The sequence below is a fragment of the Taudactylus pleione genome, unplaced genomic scaffold (genome assembly GCF_031769625.1).
Source record: "Taudactylus pleione unplaced genomic scaffold, aTauple2 ptg000217l, whole genome shotgun sequence".
Lineage (NCBI taxonomy): Eukaryota > Metazoa > Chordata > Amphibia > Anura > Myobatrachidae > Taudactylus > Taudactylus pleione.
The window spans coordinates 1,014,007-1,023,072 of NW_028284619.1; the positions used below are offsets into that span (position 1 = coordinate 1,014,007).

Here is a 9,066-nt window from a genome sequence, read left to right on the forward strand (position 1 = left end):
TGATGCTGAAATTTATTTCAACAGATGCTGTTTTATAACCTGACAATATGGGTTGGTAGCAGTGGTTTGGACGTAAGCCAATAAAAACAGATTGGCAACAATATTAGGTGTGGCATATATATGAACACAACATGTGATTGTATATGTATAAACACCGTAATCAGATATTTGCCATATACATTAATTGTCAGCTCGCTACCCTTTGCAGGTTTGTGATGTTATAACTGAAAGGTATTTAGCACATATTTGACTACAATCTCTCACGACAAGGCACAGCTCTACGCCAGAGAGAGAGACTCATAAGAGAGGGAAGCCCTATTATACAAGAATCCTGAACTCTTCCAATAATAAAAGATAAAATGTTACAGAACCATAACAGATAAACTGTCACTCCTTAAATCACTGTCTTTCATCTTAAAATTCAAGTAGGGGTTCATATTTTTTCATAATGCTCTTTATGGCGTTGGAAACGTGTTCTGTTATTGCTGGATGACGCGCTCAAATGTGGTTTAACTTTGCCTGACCTTATTCTATGAATGTTTAAAACTAAACTGTTTTGTTGCGAAAATGAATGCAACTGCAACTGCACTGGATGAAGTTAAATATAAGTTTGATTCAAATTTTTTTCCTGGCACCACAAGCAAAGATAGATCATAGACACCCATACTGTATCATGCTCTTCCAACTTATAATAGATTACTTAAAAATTGTAGTTGACAACAGAACTGAAGTTAAATTGGGGATGTGCATATTGTAATGCAGGATACATATACCACTAAGGGATGCAATAATTACACACAGTGCTTAAAGTGGTCCTAGAGATGTGATGGAACTCCCCCACCATCCGCGCCCCCCGTCCCATCCTTTTTCAATAAAGGGTCAGCAGGCGTGGCAAAACGGGGGCGTGGTCACACCATAGTATCTCCAATTCAAATTACTCCACACAGTAGCACAATCTTATTTGCATTTCATCGCACATAGTGCCCTTGATTTACATTACATCACATAGTAGTGTCCCTTATTTATGTTATGACACACAGTAGTGCCCCTTTTACATAATGCCCACATTAGTTCCCCTTATACACAATGCCCACAGTAACAGTGCCCCTAATACCCATAGGGCGCAATTCAATTGCTTTTGCCGGTAGCTATCCCCCCTATTCAATTGTTGCTCCTGTTGGGCACGAACAGCTGCTGGCGCCAGCATTTCGGCTCGCATCCCCCAGCACTGGCTGGGTAAGGTGGGCTGGAGTATGCGGAAACCGTTCCACCTCCAAATGGAACTAACGGAACGTAATTCCGCTCCGGTCCACTTTAACCCCTGATTACACATCAATTCATGCTGTCTCCCAAAACATATGATGGCAATGTGATGTGTCAGCCCTAAAGCTGATGGTCTGAGTACTGTAGTGAGGGCAAAGCTATTTCCGTGACAACTGTATTCTTGCTGAAAGGTAATTTTGATAATTATTAAAATAAACATTGTTTTTTTAATAGCACTAACATATTTCCCAATGCTTTACAAAGAACTATTGAGGCACATCTGTCCCTACCCTAATGGAATTTATAGTCTAATTTCATACCTCCCAATAGCAGAGGTAGTGGCATGGCTGCAGCACACTGGGGCCGTGGTCTTGTCTCCATTGGTTTTTTCATGCCTCACCTGTCTTCACAGCATACAGCAGCAGTGCAACACCTCCCAGCACCCCGAAAAAGTGGGACAAACGTCCTTCTTGTGGGGCAATCCTCAAAAATCAGGACTGTCCCACCAAAGCCAGAAGTATGTCACTACCACAGTCAAATAATTAATTACAGACCAGGGCCAAGTTAGTCGGAAGCCAATTAAGCTAGTACGGTAGTATATCTTTCAGCCGTTGGAGCAAACTGGATCTTATGTTATATACAGGTAAAGGTGAGAAAAAGTTTAAACAAGCATCCTATCCTCCCTAATACCCTTGTGATACCCCCAAAATAGGGCATGACTTCATCATCTATAGTTATACTTTAATATAAACTGTTTTCTTGAAGGAACAGGGGAGTCACACACCAGACTAACCCCTTCCCCCCCACACACACACACACAGATACACAGACACCTGCACCAGTTTTGGGGGAGGAGGGAGGAGCCTCAAGACTGCCATGAGAGAGAGGAAGTGGAAGGAACTACCTAAGCACAGCCCTGAGAGAGGACAGCCAGAGAGCCCTGAGCTGACAGAGGATGGAGATTCCCAGGAGTGGGAGCAAGACCTGACAGATTTAGGAGGATTACGTCTGTGATGATAATAATGCCCTGCACCCCTCACAGAGAGTAAAAGAGACTCAGGCTGCCACTTGTGTAAGATGATACATATGAAGTACTTCTATGACAGCCCTGAGGACAGACAGTAATGGCTGACAGGCTATGTACTCATACAGGCAGCACATACAGCTCTAACCAGTAACTCCAGGAATACCCTCACCTAACATCACTGAGGACAGTAATAGCTGACAGGCGATGTACTCATACAGGCAGCACACACAGCTCTAACCAGTAACTCCAGGAATGCCCTCACCTGACATCACTGAGGACAGTAATAGCTGACAGGCTATGTACTCATACAGGCAGCACACACAGCTCTAACCAGTAACTCCAGGAATACCCTGACCTGACAGCACTGAGGACAGACAGTAATGGCTGACAGGCGATGTACTCATACAGGCAGCACACACAGCTCTAACCAGTAACTCCAGGAATGCCCTCACCTGACATCACTGAGGACAGTAATAGCTGACAGGCTATGTACTCATACAGGCAGCACACACAGCTCTAACCAGTAACACCAGGAATACCCTCACCTGACATCACTGAGGACAGTAATAGCTGACAGGCTATGTACTCATACAGGCAGCACATACAGCTCTAACCAGTAACTCCAGGAATACCCTCACCTGACATCACTGAGGACAGTAATAGCTGACAGGCTATGTACTCATACAGGCAGCACATACAGCTCTAACCAGTAACACCAGGAATACCCTCACCTGACAGCACTGAGGACAGACAGTAATGACTGACAGGTTATGTACTCATACAGGCAGCACATACAGCTCTAACCAGTAACTCCAGGAATACCCTCACCTGACAGCACTGAGGACAGACAGTAATGACTGACAGGCTATGTACTCATACAGGCAGCACATACAGCTCTAACCAGGAATACCCTCACCTGACAAATACAGTCACCTAACACTGAATTACTACCTACTGTAATGAGCTTACTGGATGCTGCTATTCAATCAACTCCATAGTAATGAATAAGTGCACCATGGTAGCATGGCCATGCGCATAGAGAGACTCATAATGGGTAATTAGAATGTGTGGAAAGGCAGGGCCGGATTATAGGCGGGGCGGTCATCCTGGGGCCCCTACACATAGGGGGCCCCCACACTGCTCCCAGACATGCCACTGCTACAAACATGGAGAACAGCATTTAGCTGTCTCCGCTCTGGTCCTCTTCGGCGGCTTAGCTGTCCGCGGCCGCCGAGGAGCTTCACTAGTCAGAGCCACTGAAAATCTCTTTATGCTGAAGCCTCGGCAGCTCGGCTCTTACTGTCAAAGTCTCGCGAGATGATGATGTCAAGTCTCGCGAGAGTTTGACTGTCAGAAGCCGAGGCTGCAGCATAAGGAAGATTCTCAGTGGCTCTTTCGTCCACAGCCTTCCCCTCGCGATGCAGGTAGCCCACATACATACATTATACAATATATATATATATACACAAACACACACTCAGTATATATAGCTATATAATACATATTCATATATATATCCTATGTGTGTGTTATATATATATATATATATATATATGTGTGTTTATTACTTTTGCCCTCAAATGTCAAATTGCTGGAATGTCAGGTTCAAATATATATTTATATATACTGTGTGTTTATATGTACACATACAGTATATATAGGTGAGTTGTATGTATGTATATAGGTATTAGGGGTGAGCGAGTTCGGATTTCAGAAATCCGAACCCCCCCGAGCCCCCCCGATCCGAGGCAGATCCGAGTCAGGCTCGACTTTTCCCGCCTGACTCGGAACTGAAATCGAGGCAAAACGTCATCTTCCCGCCTTCCGGGTCTCGCGGGTTTTGGATCCTATATAAGGTACCCGCGTCAGCGCCATTTTCTCACTCGGCTGTGGACAGTGAAGAGGGAGGGTGGGAGTTAGGGCTGGCTGGGCTGTGTAGTGTAGTGTAGTGCAGAGTAGTGCTGTGCTGTGCTGCGCTGTGCTGCTGTTGTCCATAGGGGCTGTGTCCACTACTTCAAAGTCCATAGGGGCTGGCTGGACTGTGTTGTGCAGTCAGTTCTCCATAGGGGCTGTGTCCACTCCAAAGTCCTGTGCAGTGTCCCAGTCCTAAAGGGGTGCTGTAGTGTTGTCCAGGGGGTGCTCTGTCCATCAGGGGTGCTCCCTCCAAGTGCTAAAAAAATAATATATTTTCTGTGTTTGTGAGTTGTGTGCGCAGTAGCCGCACGTGCATCAACAAAGTAGTGCCAAGCGTGCGCCTGTGTCATAAGTAAAGGGCCGGCTGGCTTGACCGTTAAAGGGTGCTGTAACCCCCAAAGTACACTCCAGTCCAAACCAAAAAAAAAAATATTTTCTGTGTTTGTGAATTGTGTGCGCAGTAGCCGCACGTGCATCAACAAAGTAGTGCCAAGCGTGCGCCTGTGTCATAAGTAAAGGGCCGGCTGGTTTGACTGTTAAAGGGTGCTGTAACCCCCAAAGTACACTCCAAACCAAATAACAAAATATTTTTTCTGTGTTTGTGAATTGTGTGCGCAGTAGCAGCACGTGCATCAACAAAGTAGTGCCAAGCGTGCGCCTGTGTCATAAGTAAAGGGCCGGCTGGCTTGACCGTTAAAGGGTGCTGTAACCCCCAAAGTACACTCCAGTCCAAACCAAAAAAATATATATTTTCTGTGTTTGTGAATTGTGTGCGCAGTAGCCGCACGGCCATCAACAAAGTAGTGCCAAGCGTGCGCCTGTGTCATAAGTAAAGGGCCGGCTGGCTTGACCGTTAAAGGGTGCTGTAACCCCCAAAGTACACTCCAAACCAAATAACAAAATATATTTTTTCTGTGTTTGTGAATTGTGTGCGCAGTAGCCGCACGTGCATCAACAAAGTAGTGCCAAGCGTGCGCCTGTGTCATAAGTAAAGGGCCGGCTGGCTTGACTGTTAAAGGGTGCTGTAACCCCCAAAGTACACTCCAGTCCAAACAAAAAAAAAAATATTTTCTCTGTTTGTGAATTGTGTGCGCAGTAGCCGCACGTGCATCAACAAAGTAGTGCCAAGCGTGCGCCTGTGTCATAAGTAAAGGGCCGGCTGGCTTGACCTTTAAAGGGTGCTGTAACCCCCAAAGTACACTCCAGTCCAAACCAAAAAAAAAATATTTTCTGTGTTTGTGAATTGTGTGCGCAGTAGCCGCACGTGCATCAACAAAGTAGTGCCAAGCGTGCGCCTGTGTCATAAGTAAAGGGCCGGCTGGCTTGACCATTAAAGGGTGCTGTAACCCCCAAAGTACACTCCAGTCCAAACCAAAAAAAAAAATATTTTCTGTGTTTGTGAATTGTGTGCGCAGTAGCCGCACGTGCATCAACAAAGGAGCAGCGCCAAGCTTGCGCCTGTGTCCCATAAGTAAAGAGCCGGCTGGCTCATTTCTTAAAGGGTGGTGTAACCAACAAAGTGCACTACTCTCCAGCAAAAATAAAAAAATATTTTCTGTGTTTAGCCGCACGTATATATCAAATCGATATAACATAAATGGAGGACCAAACTTTCTCCGATAAAAATAAAATAGAGAAAGATCAAGAACCACTTCCTCCTAGTGCTGAAGCTGCTGCCACTAGTCATGACATAGACGATAACATGCCATCAACGTCGTCTGCCAAGGCCGATGCCCAATGTCATAGTAGAGGGCACATACAATCCCAAATGACAAAGTTCAGGAAAATGACCTTGAAAAAAACATTTAAATCATCTGAAGAGAAACGTAAACTTGCCAATATGCCATTTACGACACGGAGTGGCAAGGAACGGCTAAGGTCGATCCCTAGTATGTTCATGACTAGTGGTTCAGCTTCACATGACGATGGAAGCCCTCCTCCCACTAAAAAAATCAAAAGAGTTAAGCTGGCAAAAGCACAGCGAAGAACTGTGCTTTCTAAGAAGATATCACAAATCCCCAAGGAGAGTCCAAGTGTGGTGGTGGTTGCGATGCCTGACCTTCCCAGCACTGGACGGGAAGAGGTGGCTCTTTCCACCATTTGCACGCCCCCTGCAAGTGCTGAAAGGAGCACCCACAGTCCACTTGCTGATATGCAAATTGAAGATGTCACTGTTGAAGTACAACAGGATGAGGATACTGGTGTAGCTGGCGCTGAGGAGGAAGTTGGCGAGGAGGATTCTGATGGTGATGTGGTTTGTTTAAATCAGGCTCCGGGGGAGACAGTTGTTGTCCGTGGGATGAAAAAGCCCATCACGGTCATGCCTGGGCAGAAGACCAAACATTCCACCTCTTTGGTCTGGCAATATTTCTATCCAAATCCGGACAACAACTGTCTTGCCATATGTACCATATGTAAAGGTGAAATAAGTAGGGGTAGGGACGTTCACCACCTAGGAACATCCTCCCTTATACGTCACCTGCAGCGCATTCATAAAAAGTTACTGTCAAGTTCAGAAACTTTGGGTAAGACCGTAAGCAGTCCAGGGACACCTAAATCCCTTTTTCCTGTTTTATCCAAGGAATCGGTGGATGAGGAGGATGAGGACGACATCTTGCCTCCGTAGAGCCAGTTTGTGCAGGGACACATTAACTGCCAGATTGTTTTGTGGGGTCCCAAACGAACCAATCATTTCAGCCACAGTCATGTGGCAGACCCTGGCGATGAAATGATTGGTTTGTTAAAGTGTGCATGTCCTGTTTATACAACATAAGGGTGGGTGGGAGGGCCCAAGGACAATTCCATCTTGCACCTCTTTTTTTTCTTTGCAGTATGTACTGTTTGGGGCTTAGTTTTTCAAACTGCCATACTGTCTGCCACTGCAGTGTCACTCCTAGATGGGCCACGTGTTTGTGTCGCCCACTCGTGTCGCTTAGCATAGTCATCCAGCTACCTCGGTGCAACCTTTTGGACATAAAAACACTATTGTGAGGTGTGAGGTGTTCAGAATAGACTGGAAATTAGTGGAAATTAAGGTTATTGAGGTTAATAATAGCATAGGAGCAGAAAAACCCACAAATTCTGTGATTTTAGCTGTATTTATGCTTTTTTTTAAAAAATTACAGATCCAAAACACAAAACCCAGAACCCAAAACACGGAAGGGTGGTTTTGGCAAAACCAATCCAGATCCAAAACACGAAGAAAGATCCAGATCCAAAACCAAAACACGAAAAGTGGCCGGTGCACACCCCTAATATGTATATATATATATATATATATACAGTATATATTCAGTAGCTTTTTTATATATATATATATATATATATATATATATGTGTGTGTGTGTATGTATATATGGTATGTGTATATATATATACACACACACACACCATTTGGGGTTTGGACTGTATATATATTTAGCTGTTTCATAGGGGCCCCCACAAGCTTGTTGCCCAGGGGCCCCCACAGACCTTAATCCGGTCCTGTGGAAAGGTAAATGAAACTCGTTGCTTTATGTAAATTGCAATGTTCTATACCCCTATTTAGGGCTGTGTAGTGTGAGCCATTAGGGGAAGCTTTTGGTGATAGTAATATTGAGAATACATATAGAAGTATTTTACTGCTTAACTTTGTGATATTAACTTGTATTTACTGTCATTTCTTGTGCATATTTTGGTATAATCTAGAATGTGTGTTTTAATGTTTAACAAACCTATTACATTGATGCTGGCATAACTGTATTTAAAGTAGGGATGTGCAGGCTCGGTTCTACTCGGTTCCGTTCGGGTTTTTTTCCCGAATCTTATTGGGTTTCAGCTGTCACGAGTTTTGGATAGCCAATAAGATTCGGTAAAAAAAACCGAACGGAACAGAGTAGAACCGAGCCTGCACATCCCTAATTTAAAGCAAACAGGTTTTATTACTTGGGAAGTAATCCAGTCAAATAAAACAGAATTTTCCTTTATTAACCTGTGTGATTCTTGGGTCTGGGGTTAGGTTACCTTCACCTCTCTGCCAAGGAAGAAAGAACCTGTTACATTTGAAGGAACCTACCCAAAATACTGGATAACAAAGGTGGGTGTCACACCCTCACACCCTCTGAGCAAAACAAATTTGTCTGCTTTGTCCGTAACAAATTGAGGAGAAACAGCAATCAACATTACTGGCTATGTGGAATTTATAGGACAACTGTTGCTTGGAAAGACAATTGTGGGCAGTAGTGGTCACCGTGACCTCCACAATGAGTAATCAGTGCAGTCTGCCCTGGGGTTTCTTGCCCTCTGCCCGCCCACTGGCATGCATGCTATCAAGTGAACTTAATCCCTTCACATGTTGATCTGAGAACATCTTTATAGATGTGTATTTTACAAACAACATACACGGTGCATTTGTCACGTTAATTTTAGTTACACTACAAATAGCAGATAGAACTGACGGACAGCTGTGCAGTGGAAGCGTGACTTTCATCTAAAGTATAACCCTTCCCTTACCAGCCTTTTCTGTAATCTGAGTGCCAACTCTACAGCCCAAGACATCTGCTGATCACTTTTGAACTACATACTCCTTATATATATATATCAACGTCCATACATTGCCCTGGTATGTATGGGAGTGCTTTCCGCACAAGTGTCGGCTATATTTATCGATCAGTGGGTACTTGGAAATAATTGCTAATCCCATTCTTAAAAGAGGAGTTAGGAAAAAAAAAACCACTGTTTTGATATCAGCAAATGATGTCAGCTCAGCAAATGTAATCTTTCGAAGATGTCACAAGGAATGACTTCTGTGTACTGCAAACAAGTTGAACTGTCAAAACCTGTCATTAACATGCAAATGTCTAGTGATACACAGGGAAAAAGCA

At 44.2% G+C, this 9,066-nt stretch overlaps 1 protein-coding gene across 3 annotated transcripts in view; it reads right to left on the reverse strand.

The window, feature by feature from the left end:
* The window catches only part of CACNA2D3 (calcium voltage-gated channel auxiliary subunit alpha2delta 3), a 1,120,348-nt gene that overhangs the window by 189,612 nt on the left and 921,670 nt on the right, over nucleotides 1-9,066 (reverse strand). The window lies entirely within an intron of this gene.